We start from the raw sequence: 18,900 nt of genomic DNA on the forward strand, positions 1-18,900 counted from the left end.
CGCAAAGAGTCAGACACAACTGAGCAACTTTCACTTTCGTTTACATTCCTTCACCATCAGTTTATCATTTTTAACTTCTGGAGCTATTATGAATCTATATTTTAACTAGCCCGTTGAAAATATGATTGATTTAGAGATCTCAAACTGGAAGAAAGGGAGAGTAAAGAGTTCAGATTAACTGAGCCCAGTGTTGCTAAAGCATCTAATTTTAGATCATTTTTAGTATCAGCATTAGACACCCTTATCTCATATTCATTCATCTCTCTATCCGTCCACCTATCTAGCAAATGCTCATTGAGTATGTACTATGGATCAGGTACTTGTGTTAGGTATTGGAAATGAACAGTTGAATAAGATATAGTCATGCAGGTTCTTCTTCTAGAGTCTAATACTGAGGAATACTATAACTTTGTTATGAGATTGAAGGAATTATTGAAAGTAAAGCACTTAGAGCAGTTCTTGACACACAATATTGACATATGATAAACACTATATGATGGTGGGCTTAGGGCAATAGTAGGGGATAAAGATGGACAAACTGGAGGGAATCTGAAAATGACAAACTCTGTATGTCATATTTTTCTAATGAGAGAAGAGTAGTTGAAGAACAGTTGATCATCCATGAGTTCCATGAAGACCACTGTGACTGCTGTTGGGAGGATGGATTTAAGATGGCAGGGGCCAGAGGGCTCAGTACCAGTTATAAGGCAATTTCATTAGATGAACAGAAAGAAGACAGTAGGCCGAATAAAGGGAGCAACATGCAGCATGGAGGACGGAGGGAATTTCTGAGACTTTTAGGAAGGGGAAATTGGCGCTATTGGTAATTCAATGGGAATAAAAGGCGGTGGGGGTGAATTGTAGAGTCTTGGATGATGCCCTAACTTCTAGCATAGATGGCTGGTAGACAATCGAGCCTTTAATGAGAAAAGTGAAAGTAAAAGAGGAGCACTTTTGGTGGAGCGGTTTTGGGGTCACAGCTTTCCAAAGAGCTGCATCACTCAACAGAGAATGCACTTAGCTGTGTTCAAACGCCGCCGGAACAACATTTTAATTCTTGGAGGCACTGTACCATTCTGGACTTCCATTTCCAAACTCATAAAATGGGGCAAATACCATCTCAATCCAAAGGGTTGCTGAGAAAGTGAACACAGATAATGTATATGGAAGGCTCTTACTTGGGATGACATGACTTAGTATGTAAAACTAATGAGTGGTTTGTTCAGCCTGGGAAAACTGCCTGAGAGGAAAACAGTTGTTCATACACTTGTTCACTCATGTTCTCCCTTATTCATTTATTTAGTTATTTATTCGTTTGGCAAGAATTTATTGAGGACTTTCTGTGTGCAGGTAATGTGTCAGGTGTTTTGACAGGGAGGAGTTACTTTGGCAAACAAGGATTTTTTGGAGTGCTAACTGTGTCTCTGGGCTAAAACCACTGTCAGTTTAGTTTGATTATGTCTGCATTTCTGCTCAATAGCATAAGAATGCAACAGAGGTGTCCCTTAGGGTTTCAGAAGATCCAACCTCTACCCTTTACGTTACTCTCACGACAAGACAGCACATGGGATGGTTGCTGGTGAATCAATTTTTTTTTTATTTCAAATTAAATTAATTGGTGGATAAAGTGTTATTAACAACAACAATAAAAATAATAGCAAAAATCTACCGAATGTTTTCTAATAAATTGTATTTCACTATCTCAATTCTGTGAGGTGGGTTTTTTCTCCCTAGTTTACAGCTGAGGAAATTGAAATCAAGAGGTGCTTTGTCTTGAAAAAACAATGTGAATAATTTTCAATACAATGAAAATCCAGTTGTTTGGGCAAACCTTTGCCCAAAACAAACAACACAGTATTGCAAAGCAGCTACGCTCCAATAAAAATTGGAAAAGAAATCAGGAAAGTGAAAAAGAGAATGAAAAAGCCTATGTATAGGACGGGATAACACAGTGAACCAATATCTGCATTATGGGGGTACAAGAAGGAAAAGAGGGAAGGAAAGAAACAGAAAAGTTGTTTAAAGTAATAATCTCCCAGAGGTAGGGGAGATATAGCCAGCTGGATATATGAATTTTAAAGGTCCCCAAACAGAGATCTCTTAGACATGTTATGATGAAGATAATCAAGCTCTCAAAAAACAAAGAAAGAATTTTGAAAGCAGCAAGAGAAAAAAGACTCATCACATACAAGGTCACCCTAGTAAGGTTATCAGCAGATTTCTCACTAGAAACCCCGTAGACCAGAAGAGAGTGGGATTTATATTTAAAGAGCTAAAAACTGACCAACCAAACACAGAAAAGCAAACTGCCAACCAAGAATGCTTTCCTTGGAGCCCTTTAAAATTCTTATTTTGTGTGTGCTATTTGTTTTCTAGCAGAGCACTTTGTCAAGCGTATTGGACTCTCTGTTACAGTTTGTCCATCACTTTCCCAAAGTGGAGTGAAGAGAACTCTATTGGGTCATGATATTCAATGACCAAAACTTACTTGACTTTTAAGAACCTGATGTATTTACAAAATATATCTGCAAAATCAAAAGGAAATCATCAACAGCTTCCCCTGGGGAGAGAGAATAGATTGGTAACCACAGAAACCATGTCTAACCCTCGTACCAAGGCCGGAAGTTTGGAAAGCATGGTCATTGTGTCCTGAAGAAGGAATCAAGAGGGCAAAGCCCTGGAATTCAGCTGCCATAGTCAGTGGGCTTCCCAGGTGGTGTGAGTGGTAAAGAATCTGCCTGTTAATGCAGGAGACATAAGAGATGTGGATTCCATCCCTGGGTCGGGAAGATCCCCTTGAGGAAGAGCACGGCAAACCCACTCCAGTATTCTTGCCTGGAGAATCCCCTGGACAGAGGAGCCTGGAGGGCTATAGTCCACAGGGTCACAAACAGTTGGTCTCAACTGAAGCGACTTAGCACACATGCCTTTAGTGTGTCACCCTGCACGCCCCCGGCCAGATCCTGTGAGACCTCTCTCTGGTCCTGATAATAAATCCAGAATTTTGCTTACATTAGTGTCAGTAGGTTTCTATCTCCTGCAATGGAAACAGTCTTCGACTAATATATACTCTTAGTCATTGTTCTTATACTGTAAACATTATCAAAACAAAGTGTTTTGAAATGTACTGAGTTAACGGGTACAGATGCTCACTACTCTTCAAATGATCACCAAGCTTCTGCCATGTTAGAGCATGGGAGACCCAAAAGTGTGAGGCTCTCAACCTATCATGAAAATAAATATCAGGAGTAACAATGTTTGTTAGTTGCTTCTTTATTTTTTTAGTGTTTTTTGGCTGTTATGGAGGTATTCCTTTATAGTGTCATAATAACCCTCTGGGGTAGGTATTATTAACCAGTTTTGTTAGGGGAAGCACATTGATTGGAACCGCCCACCCTGGCCAGGCACCATAGTAACCATTTGCATGAGTTGTTTTACGACAGCAGGTCCTGGTAAGAAACACAGAACTAATAAGCCACCATTAACCGGAAGAGTTCAGGAAAGGTCTAAAGGAGAAACCACATGTCCGACCACCTCCCAGAATCCTTCTCTCTGGCATCCGTCTTGGCTGAACAAGGTGTGCACCACCAGGAAGGACTCTGAGTCAGAATGATTGGCTAAAGACAACCCGGAAACTAATCCCGTCACCATAAAACCCAAGGCAGGGAGCCACATGGCAGGGAAGTTCTTCCAGATTCCCTTACCCTACTGCTCTCCTCCTGGGCGCCCTTTCCCAGTAAAATCTCTTGCTTTGTCAGCATTTGTGTCTCCTCAGACTATTCCTTTCTGAATGTTAGACAAGAGCCCCCTTCCTGCAACAGTTTTATAGATGAGAAAACTATGGTTTTAATGAATTTAGCCAACATACATTCTAGTAAGTGTCACAGCTAGTAGGGTAGAGGGTAGCGGGTGAGTCTGCCTGATTCTGCTTCCTCTGTTTGTGTCTATTAATTCCAACTTGGAAAAGAGTCAGTAAGACTGGAATGGAAAACTATGTCTCAGATGGCTTGCCACATGGAGCCAGCCCAAGAGACCTAACCTAACTTTCTTTTCTTCATTTCCTCAACTGACAACATCCTTAGAATCAGTTCTTCCTACCCTCCAGCTCTGTGAATCATCTTCCTTAAAGTCAAAGAGTCTTGAGTGGCTGTGCATCGGTACATTGAATTTTCACACTCCAATGACCGGTGACTGGACATCATCTTCTATGCAAGATACAAGCCCTTGTTGTGTGATGAATGCCTGAAAGCTATAATTCAGTCTGAAAACCCAACACTTCCTCACATCAGGAGATGCCTGGATCAAGCTGCACTTAGGGCTGATGAATGAAATGTGTTATTAAAGATAATTCTTCCCAAAGCAGTGGTAATTATCTCAGCATTAACATTCCTAATTTAATTCAGCCCTGATTAAATCTTTTTTTTTTTTTTTCAGAAGGAGGAAATTGAAAGTGTGAACACAAGATGGGAGGAAAATGTTCTAAGGAATGTGGTTATCCATTGGAAAGACACTTTGTATAGCTTATACATGTTGTTGTTTAGTTGCTAAGTTGTATTCAACTCTCTGTGACCCCATGGACTGTAGCCTGCCAGGCTTCCTTGTCCATGGGATTTTCCAAGCAAGAATACTGGAATTGGTTGTCATTTCCTTCTCCAAAGGGATCTTTCCAATGCAGGAATTAAACTCACAACTCCTGCATTGGCAGGCAGATTCTTTATCACCGAGCCACCAGGAAGGCTCATATAGTTTATACATAGATCTGAGTTATGCACACTTCCTAGTGCAAACTGGCTGATACCTGGAGACCGGCTCCATCTTACCTAGTTGTAACTCTAACACTCTTTTGAGAGGGGGATTTAAAGGCTGGTAATGCTGATCTTAATATAATGTGACTTTCCCCCTTGGCTCTCTGTGCTATGCTTATTGTTACCAGGTGCATTGTTTCTTCCCTCTGCTCTTTGAAATTATCTGGTTACCTGTCTTTCTCCCTCACTAGTCAGAGCCCCTCAAGGACAGGGACGATGATGTAAATACCTTTATATTCTTTTATTGTTTGTTGTTCAGTCACTAAGTAAAGTCCAACTCTTTGTGACCCAGGTTTCCCTGCCCTTTACTATCTCCCAGAGTTTGCTCAAATTCGTCTCCATTGAGTTGGTGATGATATCTAACCATCTCATCCTCTGCCACCCTCTTCTCTCTTATATCCTCTGCATCCAGCGTAATGCTTGGCACAGAGTAGAAACCCAATACCTGTTCAACCAAATGACTAAAGGGTTGATCAATCTGAATAGCATCAATTTTCATTCACCAGCATCCCCATCAATCCTTTATGCTCCAAAATAATTCATTCATTTCCTGGCCTGAGAGAAAAATGCTTTAGCAAAGCACTTGGGATTGGGTGGAACGGAGATTAACGGAAAAAAAAGACGAACTGACTGAGAATAATAAAATGCAAACTTATATCTCCTGAATTTCAGAATGAAAGGTGGAGTTTCAGATCCCATTTCCCATGTGAAATTCTTGGCTTGCTTTTGCTAACAGTCAAGCTAAAAAAGGGAACTTTTCACAAAAGAGGTATTTTTCTTCTTGGCCTGGAAAATCAATTTCGATGTTAATCTCACTTCTTGGAATGTCTGCCCCAGCCCAACCCTTTCCACCTAGCAAAATACTCTTCATCTTTCACAGTGTGGCTCAAATGTCCTCTCCTCAAATAATAATAATAATCACAGCAAATATCTGAAGAGTATTAACTCTGGGATGGGCTGTGCTGAGAGTTGTGCAGCAATTATGTCACTTGCTGTTCACAAATCTCTATCCAATCAGGACTATTATTTATCACAAATGTACAGATGAGGACACTAAAGCCTATAAGGGTGATGTAATTGCCTGAGTTCAAACATTAAGTGGTTCATAGATTTGAAGAAAGGAGGGTTGACATAGCTGAGCTTTAACTGAGAGGACTTGCTGACCTCCTCTGAGGCCTCCTGTGATAGTCTCCAGACATAGCCAGCCCTTTTCTTTATTAAGACTCAGCATCCCACCCTGGCCAGTTCTCAGGGGACCACCATAGCCTTTTAACTCTTCCCCACAGCTCCAAGCTCCGCACTTGCAATAACACCTAATGCAATAACACTTGCCAATGCCAAGTCAGTCAGTCTTCTAGAAAAAATCTTTACTTCTGCCACCCCTTTGCATTTTGAATGCCCCAGTCTTTAGCCACTGCCCCTGTAGCTTCTTCTGGTACATTCTTCCTCATCTCACTCGAGCCAGCAACTTGCTCATGGTTTTTGCTTTCTTTGACATGGTTCTACGTGTAGAAAGAAATACACAGTTTTGGGTTCTCCTCGCCTCACCCAGCATCAAGTCTAGAAAACATATAAATGTCAGCGTTGTGTTAAAAACAGTGCTAAGAGTTTTTTTTTTAATTTTTATTAATTCTTTCGTTGTTGTTCAATCAGTCGTGTCTATTTGTGACCCCATGGTGGTGGGTAGCATGCCAGGCTTCCCTGTCCTTCACCGTCTCCCAGAGCTTGCTCAAACTCTTGTCCATTGAGTCTGTGATGCTGCCCAACCATCTCGTCCTCTGTTGTCCCCTTCTCCTCCTGCCTTTAATCTTTTCCAGTATCAGGGTCTTTTCCAATGAGTCTTTGGAAGTTGTTATTCCAATAGAGTGTGTTTATGCATTCCACTGAGCTTCCCAGGTGGCTCAGTGGTAATGAATCTGCCTGCCTACAGGAGACGTGGGATAGATCCCTGGGTTGGGAAGATCCCCCAAAGAAGAAATGGCAACCCACTCTACTATTCTTGCCTGGAGAATCCCATGATCAGATGAGCCTGGTGGGCTAGAGGCCCATGGTATTGCCAATGAGTTGGACATGACTGAACAACTAAACAACAACACAATATGCATTCCACCACAGCGCTGATATGACACAGTAGGGAATCAGAGCTCACAATAGCAGGTAAAGGTAATCCCTCTGCCCAACTCTCCTGTTTCTAACAAATGATGCTTGTCAATCCAGAAAGATGTCACAGGTTAGTCTTTCCTTCAATCATGTTTCCTTCTTAAAAGAATACCTTGACGTATGATCACAGAATTGATATCTTTGAAGTTCTCAAAGTAAGCTCACGGGCATAGAGATCACATCCGACCAAAATATTCCTCAGAACATTGGACTGCAGGACTTGGAAAGATAGACAAAGAGGAGGAATCCTTTTGGGTTCTGGTTGGCTATTCCACTGAGAATGAATATCAGTCATTCTTGAAATTAGTGTAAATTCTTGCCCTATTGAGAAGTAAGTAGATAAAATGGTTCTGTTTTCCTCAATAAGGATCAACTTGTGTCTACAAGGTTGCTTGTGCATATATTTTCCCTCTATTTCAGATATACCATATGAGCTGACCTTCTTTTTCTGTACGTACTCTTGTCATAGAAGACAGTACAGAGGAACCATGAAATAACGGCCAAGAAAACTGATACTACTTGCTAGCCATGTGACTTTGAACAATGCATAAATTCCCCATGCCTTGGGGTTAGTAATAAGAATAATTATTTTATTGGATTGTCATAAAGATTAAATGGTTTAATGCATGTGATGTCTAACTGTAACTACTAATACCCATTAGCCATTATTATCATTTAGTGGAGGTAGCATTGAATTGAGAGAAAGGAGACTCAAGTCTTATCTCTGGTAACAAGCCCAATGGCCTTGGGTTGACCGCTTCATCTTGCTGAACGTAAAGAGCCCTCCATGACCTGTCATTCATGTCACTCTCCTCTCTACATCACACTTGGTTTTCCATCCATCTGTTTATGGTCAATCACTGTTGCTCCCGACACAAGTCTAGTCTTCCTCCCATTTCCACCATGCTTGTACTATGTGGGCACACTTGTTCATTTGTGCATGTGCTTGCATGTGCACACGCGTGCACACACACACATGGTGCTACCCGTGCCCTGTGTCTTTGCTCACCCCATCTCTTTGCCTTGCAATCACCTGGATAACTCCTCTGCTTAGAAGGCACATCTCAGAGGGGTTTGCTGACACCTGAACCTGACTCTAAGCCCTTCTACCACTTCACACACAACCAAATCTTGTCATGGCCTGTTTTAATGTCTGAATCTTTCACAAATGTGGAACTGCATAGTGAAAAATTCTATCTTATGGAAGCATCTGATGTCTGGCATATCCTGAGCCCACAGTAGAGTTTCATAAATGGTTCCTGAAACATTAATTTAGTGGTGGCCTCCCTCAAAAAAAAAAAAAAATAATGGGAAGAAATTGGTGTTCTTGAGCTGGGGTGTGGGAGTGGTGATGCAGTTATGAAAATAACCTACTTGGTTTTTAATTCTGTACTTTCCTTCCAGCGGCCCTTGAGAAACACAGGACTAGATTCTTTAAAAATAGTTTTAATTAGATAATTTTTTTATAAATTGAAGCATAGTTGATTTACAATGTTGTGTTAGTTTCAGATGTACTGCACAGTTATTCAGTTATATATATACACACACACACACATATATATGGAAAAGAATCTGGAAAAGAATATATATGTGTACATATGCAATACATACAATACACATATATACATATATACGGCTATGGTTTTTCCCATGATCATGTATGGATGTGAGAGTTGGACTGTGAAGAAAGCTGATCACCGAAGAATTGATGCTTTTGAACTGTGGTGTTGGAGAAGACTCTTGAGAGTCCCTTGGACTGCAAGGAGATCCAACCAGTCCATTCTAAAGGAGATCAACCCTGGGTGTTCTAGGAAGGACTGATGCTAAAGCTGAAACTGCAATACTTTGGCCACCTCATGCAATGAGTTGACTCACTGGAAAGGACTCTGATGCTGGGAAAGGTTGGGGGCGGGAGGAGAAGGGGACGACAGAGAATGAGATGGCTGGATGGCATCACCGACTCTGTGGACATGAGTTTGAGTGAACTCCGGGAGTTGGTGATAGACAGGGAGGCCTGGCGTGCTGTGATTCATGGGGTCGCGGAGAGTCGGACACGACTGAGCGACTGAACTGAACTGAACTGAACATATATTTTATACACATATAATATATATACACATATTATTTATATATTTTATATATTTATATATAAATAAAATTTTATATATTTTATATATTTAATATATACACATATATTATATATATGTTTTTATGTGTATTTTCTTTTTCAGATTCTTTTCCCATATAGCTTATTACAACATATCGAGTATAGTTCCCTTTGTATTCAATGGGTCCTTGTTGATTATCTATTTTATACATAGCAGTGTGTATATGTTAATCCCAAACTCCTAATTTATTCCTCCCCACCCCTCTCCCATTTGCTAACCTTTAATTTGTTTACTATGTCTGTGGTTCTGTTTTGTAAGTTTATTTGTATCTTTCTTTTTTAGATTCCACATAGAGGTGATATCATATTTGTCTTTCTCAGGCCTAGATTCTTAATCCCACCCTGGTGCCCATGAAGGTCATGTGGGGTAGGAGGAACGGAGTTTCATGAAGGATTTCGTGCATTTCTGAAAGCCTCATGGAATTGCTAAACTGACTCATGAAGAATCTGTTCAAACTCAGTTTCGTGTGTTTTTGTCTTCAAGTGAAATCATATTCTCTCAAGATGGTCTCACTTTCTCTTTCTGTTGATCAGATGTTCTGATATCAGTTTTCTCTTTGATTACTGTAGAATGATAATTAAAAATTTGTTATTATTGTATGTGTGCACTCTTTCAGGTAGGAAAGTTATTTGAAAGGCAACAAAGAATGGGAGCAATTCAGTGAGGAATCCTTTCGGGAGTTAAAAGTAGGTGACATCTGCAGAAGAGGATGTCAACTCTCTCGCCCATTTTCTAGTGTTTCTGGAAGCTTGGTTTCTGCATTGGATAGGAATTTCACCGTGAAGAACCACAAACTGAGTAGTTTAAACAACACATGCTTGTTGTCTCCCAGTCTCAGAGGCTGGAGGTCTGAGATCAAGGAGTTGGCTGAGTTGGTTCTTCCGAAGGCTATGAGGGAAGATCTGTTCCAGGCTTTTCTCTTTGACTGCTAAGAAGTCTGTCTTCTGTCTGCATTTTTTTCCATCAGCTTCTCTCTATGAGTGTCTGTCTGTAAACTTCCCTTTTATAAAATCACCATTCGGATTGGATTAGGACCCACCCTAATGACCTCACTTTAACCTGAACCCCTCTGTAGAGACCCTCTCCCCAAATGAGGTCCCATTCTGATGTACTCGGGGTTAGGACTTTAACATATGAATTTTGGAAGGGGCACAAACCAACCCACAATGCTTGAGGACGACCTAGATATGGGGTCTTGTGGTCTCACTCATGGTGTTGGCACTTTCATTATTTATACATATCCCCCACCACCCAACTTCATTCCTTGTGAATTTACAGCAAGGCACATGGATAACATTTCCTGAATTCTAACTTCCTTTTCTGCTGCTGTAAAGCTGTTATTCTCTTTGGTTTCTCCTTTCATCAACCTGGCTGCCAACCAGTGTCTAAAAAAAAAAAATCCTCGCGCTGCAAGCTGAGTTCCTGCTTCGGGTCGATGTGGCTTTATTGATATTCCAGCATGGTTTGCTCCACAATTTATGCTCTGCAGTTTGCGAACCACAGACCCAAGGGGAAAAGAGATAGTGAAAGAGGGATTTTTCGATCACTTTATATGCAGTAAGTGAATCTCAATTTCCTGCCATGTTATTTCAGAGTCCTTAAATATCCCTTTCTCTGCTTGGACGTTAGAAATGACAAAGGGTCTACAGTCTTCAGGATGAAATATGCGTCCTGGAAGATCTGTAATCAGAGTGACCTCTTAATGTGAATGGACCCAGAGACATGTGCATCCTTCTGATTTAAGGTGAGGGGAGGATGCTTGTGTTGGGGTCTGAAATGACAGGAACAGCTGTCAGTCTATGAGAGACCTTATTATTCCTGGATCTTTAGGGTAGGAACCATATCATAACCTGCACTCTCATTTCCCATGGTGTAGGAACAAACAGAACCGCATCATTAGAGAACGGAGGATGGTTGTTTAGAACATCGATCTCTGCTCAGAATAGGACTTTTGAAACAGGGCAAAGCCAGGCAGGGGGAGTGAGGGCTGCAGCCCCACATTTAGAAGAGGGGAAGGAACACAATGGCAGAGCAGGAGGAGAATGCAGGAATGACTTCATATGAGATATGAACAGAGATCTATGACACTGATATTTTCATTTGCATTGATTGCGTAGAGGCTTTCCAGGTGGCACAGTGGTAAAGAATCTACCTGTTAATGCAAGAGACACAAGAGATACAGGTTCAATCTCTGAGTCAGGAAGATCCCCTGGAGGAGGAAATGGCAACCCACTTCAGTATTCTTGCCTGGAAAATTCCCTGGACAGAGAAGCCTCGCCAGCTACAGTCCATGGGGTTTCCAAAGAGTTGGACATGACTGAGCAAACACACACACACACACACACACACACACTGATTGCATAAAAACTAAAAAACCAGGCCATTATTTGTATTGAATAAAATAACTTAAAACATCTATTTCTGTTTAAGTTTAGAAAGCGTGATGCAGGGAACTCAAATCCAGTGCTCTGTGACAACTTAGAGGGGTGGGTTGGGGCGGGAGGTGGGAGGGAGGTTCAAGAGGAAGGGGACATACATATCCCTATGGTATCCCCATGGCTGATTCATGTTGATATGTGGTGGAAACCAACACAATATTGTAAAGCAATTTTCCTCCAATTAAAAATAAATAAATTTAAACAAAAATAGAAGAAAGAAACAGAGAGCCTCATAGGTGATTTACACGGAAGGGAAGACAGCGAGGAAACGGGTCAGGTTGAGGAAGGTGTAGCGGGAGGTTGAGAGATGGTGGAAGGTTCTACACTGTGGTCTCTGGGGACCCCAGGGACCAACCCTTTTGCTATGCAAGCTCCCAAGTGGTTTGACTGAGTAAAAAGAGCTCAGGAGGAAGAAAATGTGAAGTCCTGAAAGATTCTGCTACTTGAGCAGCAGGCAGTTTCTTTCCAAGCCTGAAGCATACAGGAAGGAACAATGATCAACAACAATAACTACTCCTCGTGGGCAGCTCTTTAGTGCTCTGTTTGTCTGACACTCTTGCTGTCCCCCAAAGTGGATGGGGTGTATTTTCGACAGGATGATGTAGTCCTATTGTATGACCCCAGGTTTGGTGAGGTCCAGACTCAATTTGCATTGTCCATGCCGAGCAGCTTACTAAAGTTCTTTAAGGCAGGACTAGAACTTAGGTTCTTTGGCACCTGCCCAGGGTCATGCTCATTTCACTTTACTGTTTGCTTCTTCTCCCAGCAGGATCACAGATTTTTCAGTCAGCTCTGCCCTTTGACTTCCCTGATATTAGGAAGTCTGTCTTATCCATCTCTGGTTTTGTCTGGTGACTTGCTAAAGAGATGACAGAGAAATGGCGTAACCTGGAGGGTACCTTCCAAATTCTTTATTTCAATCCTTTCTTAGGATGCTCTTATATTTGCGGCTAAAATGTAAAGAGCATATTCTTTAAGCCTGAGTCATTACTCAGCTGGATTATTCCAAGGGCCATCCCTTCTCTTCCTGGCTTTTTTCCTTCCACAATTATTGACTGAGTTCCCACTGGTGTAAGCATGGCAAACTCCTAGTGATGGTCCATGCTGTGAGTTTCAATCTGGTCTGCTGGGTTCCACTTAAGTCTGCCAAATCCCTTGACTAAAACTTATCAGTGTTTCCTCTGCCCCAAACCTGAAGACCAAGTTTGTTGACGGGACAGGTCTATGGGTTCTTGATCCTCTGGCTGCTGGAACGGGACGGGGTAGGCACAGAGCTGGGGGCTAAGACTAGGCCAGAGTAGGCAAGAGTAGGCCATGTGGGACCACTTGCGTATCATTAAAGAACATGGACGTGGGAGCAAATGGGAGTCTGCAAAGGAAAGAGCTCAACTGATCATCTCTAAATATTGCATTTGATTGCTCCAGCCCCAGACCTGTAACAGGTGTTGGAAAACACTAAAGAGACCCATGGCATGGTTCTTATCTTCTAATATATATAACCACAGAGGTTATGAGATCTGCCATTGTTGCTTTTAATATTTATTTATCTAGAAGATATTTATTGAATGCTATTCTATGCTGTGCTGTGCTCAGTCGGGTTCAGCTCTTTGTGACCCCATGGACTATAGTCCACAAGGGTCTCCTGTCCATAGGATTCTCCAGGCAAGAATACCAGAATGGGTTGCTGTTTCCTCCTTCAATGAACGCTATAGCTCTTGGTTATAATCATATGGCCATGGATTCTGAAATCAGACAGCATGGATTCAAAATCTAAGTCAGTTACTTAGGTAAGTGTGACCTTAGGTAAATCATTTAAGGCCCTATTTTTTTCATTTATGAAATGGGCCTAGGAATTATGCCCTAGCATTGTGGTGAGAGTTAAAAGAGACAATGGCCCAGAAGTGTGCGGGACAAGACCTGACTCATGTGAGCATCTGGGACACGTTACCATGTATCATTCTGTCATGGTGTGGGGTGCTGGGGACGTGACAGAATGTCAGGCAGATGTGTTTCACACCATTAAGGGGGAGACAAATAAGAAACAAGTGATTAAACAGTAATTACTATTGAAACTCACCCTGCAGGAGAAACAAGCAGGATGCTGTGAGAGACACAGAGTAGATTCTACTCTGGAAAGATTGTCTGAGAAAGGGCTTGCAAAGATGACATTTAAACTTGGGCTATGAGAAGAGTCTTGCGTCTCCTGCATTGGCAGGCTACCGTCCCTGGGGTCACAAAGAGTTGGACACAACTGAGCAACTGAGCACAATAAGAGTCAGGGCTTCCCTGGTGGCTCAGTGGTAAAGAATCTGCCTGCCAGTGCACGAGATGCAGGAGACGTGGGTTTGATCTCTTGGTGGGGAAGATCCCCTGGAGAAGGAAATGGCAACCCGCTCCAGTATTCTTGCTTGGAGAATCCCATGGACACGGGAGCCTGGTAGGCTACAGTCCATTGGGTTGCAACAGAGTCAGACATGACTTAGTGACTAAACAGCAATGCGTAAGAGTCATCCAGTGGGAGAGACAGAGAGAGTGATTCCCAGCTGAGAGACAGATGGGCAGAAAGCCTTGGCAGCAATGTGGAGCGTGGAGTGTTCTAGAAATTAACAGCAGGCCAAGTGTGCCTGGAGCTTGGTGAGCAGAGGGGAGGGGTGGCAGGAGAGAAGGAAGTGGCTGGCCATTCTGGGTCTTGCAGGCCCCAGTCAGAAGTTCAGACGGTATTCCAAGTGTAAGGGACTAAGCAGCGAAGTGGCATGATGTGATTTTTGTGGCTTTGCTTCCAATGTGCAAATGGTGGAGCTAATGTCTTCCAAGGCTCTCAGAACTAAGTGGTGGGTGTTCAGGTTCACAAAGGCAGAGAGAAAAAGCTGCAAGCGCTGGTAGAAAACTGGGGTGCACTTGAGGGGAATGAAAATTTTCTTCATTTGGAGAAATGTTATGGGCGAATAGGAACCTTCTGGTCTAAGGCACTTGACAAGGCATCCCCACTTCTGAAGGGCAGACCCATGGCTGTGGTTGTTTGTGTTCAGCAGGGCATGGATGGATTCTAAGTGCACACACCAGGAGGGTGCAGTCTGCTAGCTAGTATGCCAGGCCCTGTGCTGGGCTCAAAACATGAAGATAAATCAGACACACAGAGTTACCCCACTGCTGCTGGAGGCTGACCATTGCCAATTGGCACCATCTGTATGTAGCTGCGGAGAAGGCACTGGCAAGCCACTCCAGTACTCTTGCCTAGAAAATCCCATGGACGGAGGAGCCTGGTAGCCTGCAGTCCATGTGGTCGCCCAGTGTCTGACACGACTGAGCGACTTCACTTTCACTTTCATGCATTGGAGAAGGAAATGGCAACCCACTCCAGTGTTCTTGCCTGGAGAATCCCAGGGACGGGGGAGTCTGGTGGGCTGCCGTCTATGGGGTCACACAGAGTCGGACACGACTAAAGTGACTTAGCAGCAGCAGCAGTATGTAGCTGAGGGAGTTCTTATTGGCACAGAGAAGGGAGAATCCTGCTCTCTGGGGGAGCATGGGAAGTTGTGAAAGTGTTAGTCGCTCAGTCGTGTCCGACTCTTTGAAAGCTCAAGGACTGTAACCCACCATGTTCCTCTGTCCGTGGAGTTCTCCAGGCAAGAATACTGGAGTGGGTAGCCATCCCCTTCTCCAGGTGATCTTCCCAACCCAAGGATTCAACCAGGGTCTCCCGCAATGCAGGCAGATTCTTTACGGTTTGAGCCACCTGGGAAGCCCATGGGAAGGGCTTGACTGACCTGTGTCATAAAGGAGCACGGACGGACTCTGAGAGTGCCATGCTGTTATTGTCGTTCAGGCACTAAGTCGTGTCCAAATCTTTGCGACCCCGTGGACTGCAGCACACCAGGCTTCCCTGTCCTTCACTGTCTCTCAGAGTTTGCTCAAACTCATATCCATTGAGTCAGTGATCCCCTCCAGTGTCACGTGTTCTTCTCAAATGGAATATTTCAATCTGAATTGGAGTGGCCAAAGGAAGGTCTTAGCTCAAAGGCCCTGAATTTTTATTTTTGAGAATTTTTGGCTTACAAAGAAGAGTCATGAGAGAAGAGGACCATGAGAAGGTGTAAGACATGAATATGACCAACAAATACTGCTTTTATACTCACTTAGCATACTTCATAAGGCCTGGATTTATCAATGCCATTTATTCTGTGTCCATTAATCCAGCCTACATTTACTGAGCTCTTGTAAGTCAGGTATTGTGCTAGATTCTGGGGCTTCTATGTGAATCAGGCACCATCCACATCCTCAAAGACCTCACGGTTCCATGTAAAATCAGATAAAGAAATATGCCCCATTGGAGAAGAAGCTGGTGTGTTCTATGTGACCTTAAAACTGGTCTAGTGGATGCAAGTTGTTAGCAGATGGATTTCAGTTCAATATTAAGAACAACTTTCCAAGCACTGAGCATGTCTGGAGCAGGCAGGATTTCCTGCTCCCACCCAGGTGCCTTTCCCACAAAAAGGTAAACACAAGGTGCATGTCAGTTAATGGTGTGGCTAGACCTCAGGGAGGATGCTGTAGTGGTGTTGAAGCTGGGGCCCTGAGACTCCTCACCAGCTGCTACACAACAGAACTTTCACCTTCAAACCCAGCCAAGCCTAGACCAAGCCTTGGTTTAGATAAGAAAAAGATTCCTTGAAGTTCAGAAGATAGGATTGGGCTTAAATGAGAGATGGGCAGGGGTCTTCCACCCTGCTGAGGGATGTGCTGGACAACTTTGTCCCATGGGAGCTTCACTTGTGGGTCCGGTGCCCCCAATGGGGCATGGCATCCTGGCAGGATCTGATAAAACATAAGCCCAACTAGAAGCCACAGGACTCATTAACATCACTCCAGTGTACATGAGAATAGGATGTACCTAAAACACAGATTTTGCCCTGGCGGCGCAGCCGACCAGGTAAAGAGGAGCCCCGAGAGGAGCTACCCCACGCCTGAGGCCAGGGCCAGCGGCCGAGAGGAGCTGCTCCACGTCCAACAGGTGGTGGCTGCGCGGGCACAGGAGGGCCGAGAGGAGCTACTCCACGTTCAAGGTCAGGAGGGGTGGCCTTGAGGAGATACCCCTCATCCAAGGTAAGGTATAGCGGCTGCACTTTGCTGGAGCGGCTGTGAGGAGATTTTCCATGACTAAGGTAAGAGAAACCCAAATAAGACGGTAGGTATTGCGAGGGGGCATCAGAGGGCATACACACTGAAACCATAATCACAGGAAACTAGTTGATCTGATTACATGGACCACAGCCGAATGTGGTCCACTGGAGAAGGGAATGGCAAACCACTTCAGTATACTTGCCTTGAGAACCCCATGAACAGTAACAAAGGGCAAAATGATAGGATACTGAATGAGGAATCCCCAGGTCGGTAGGTGCCCAGTATGCTACTGGAGCTCAGTGGAGAAGTAACTCCAGAAAGAATGAAGGGATGGAGCAAAAGCAAAACCAATACCCAGTTGTGGATGTGACCAGTGATAGAAGCAATATCCGGTGCTGTAAAGAGCAATATTGCATAGGAACCTGGAATGTTAAGTCCATGAATCAAGGCAAATTGGAAGTGGTCAAACAGGAGATGGCAAGAGTGAACATAGACATTCTAGGAATCACTGAATTAAAATGGACTGGAATGGGTGAATTTAACTCAGATGACCATTATATCTACTATTGTGGGCAGGAATCCCTTAGAAGAAATGGAGTAGCCATCATGGTCAACAAAAGAGTCCGAAATGCAGTACTTGGATGCGATCTTAAAAACGACAGAATGATTTCTGTTCGTTTCCAAGGCAAACCATTCAATATTACAGTAATCAAGGCCTATGCCCCTACCAGTAATGCTGAAGAAGCCGAAGTTGAATGGTTCTATGAAGACCTACAAGACCTTTTAGAACTAACACCCAAAAAAGATGTCCTTTTCATTATAGGGTACTGGAATGCAAAAGTAGGAAGTCAAGAAACACCTGGAGTAACAGGCAAATTTGGCCTTGGAGCACGGAATGAAGCAGGGCAAAGGCTAATAGAGTTTTGTCAAGAGAACGCACTGGTCATAGCAAACACCCTCTTCCAACAACACAAGAGAAGACTCTACACATGGACATCACCAGATGGCCAAAACCGAAATCAGATTGATTATATTCTTTGCAGCCAAAGATGGAGAAGCTGTATATAGTTAGCAAAAACAAGACCAGGAGCTGACTATGGCTCAGATCATGACTTCTTATTGCCAAATTCAGACTTAAATTGAAGAAAGTGGGGAAAACCACTAGACCATTCAGATATGACCTAAATCAATTCCCTTATGATTATACAGTGGAAGTGAGGAATAGATTTAAGGGACTAGATCTGATAGATAGAGTGCCTGATGAACTCTGGACGGAGGTTCGTGACATTGTACAGGAGACAGGGACCAAGACCATCCCCATGGAAAAGAAATGCAAAAAAGCAAAATGGCTGTCTGAGGAGGCCTTACAAATAGCTGTGAAAAGAAGAGAAGCGAAAAGCAAAGGAGAAAAGGTAAGATATAAGCATCTGAATGCAGAGTTCCAAAGAATAGCAAGGAGAGATAAGAAAGCCTTCCTCAGTGATCAATGCAAAGAAATAGAGGAAAACAACAGAATAGGAAAAACAAGAGATCTCTTCAAGAAAATTAGAGATTCCAAGGGAACATTTCATGTAAAGATGGGCTCGATAAAGGACAGAAATGGTATGGACCTAACAGAAGCAGAAGATATTAAGAAGAGGTGGCAAGAATACACAGAAGAACTGTACAAAAAAGATCGTCACGACCAAGATAGTCACGATAACGTGATCACTGATCTAGAGCCAGACATCTTGGAATGTGAAGTCAAGTGGGCCTTAGAAAGCATCACTACGAACAAAGCTAGTGGAGGTGATGGAATTCCAATTGAGCTATTTCAAATCTTGAAAGATGATGCTGTGAAAGTGCTGCACTCAATATGTCAGCAAATTTGGAAAACTCAGCAGTGGCCACAGGGCTGGAAAAGGTCAGTCTTCATTCCAATCCCAAAGAAAGGCAATGCAAAAGAATGCTCAAACTACCGCACAGTTGCACTCATCTCACATGCTAGTAAAGTCATGCTCAAAATTCTCCAAGCCAGGCTTCAGCAATATGTGAACTGTGAACTCCCAGATGTTCAAGCAGGTTTTAGAAAAGGCAGAGGCACCAGAGATCAAATTGCCAACACTCACTGGATCATGGAGAAAGCAAGAGAGTTTCAGAAAAACATCTATTTCTGCTTCATTGACTATGCCAAAGCCTTTGACTGTGTGGATCACAATAAACTGTGGA

Source organism: Moschus berezovskii, chromosome 11 (genome assembly GCF_049115385.1).
Source record: "Moschus berezovskii isolate FMDL1 chromosome 11, NW_MosBer_1.0, whole genome shotgun sequence".
NCBI lineage: Eukaryota > Metazoa > Chordata > Mammalia > Artiodactyla > Moschidae > Moschus > Moschus berezovskii.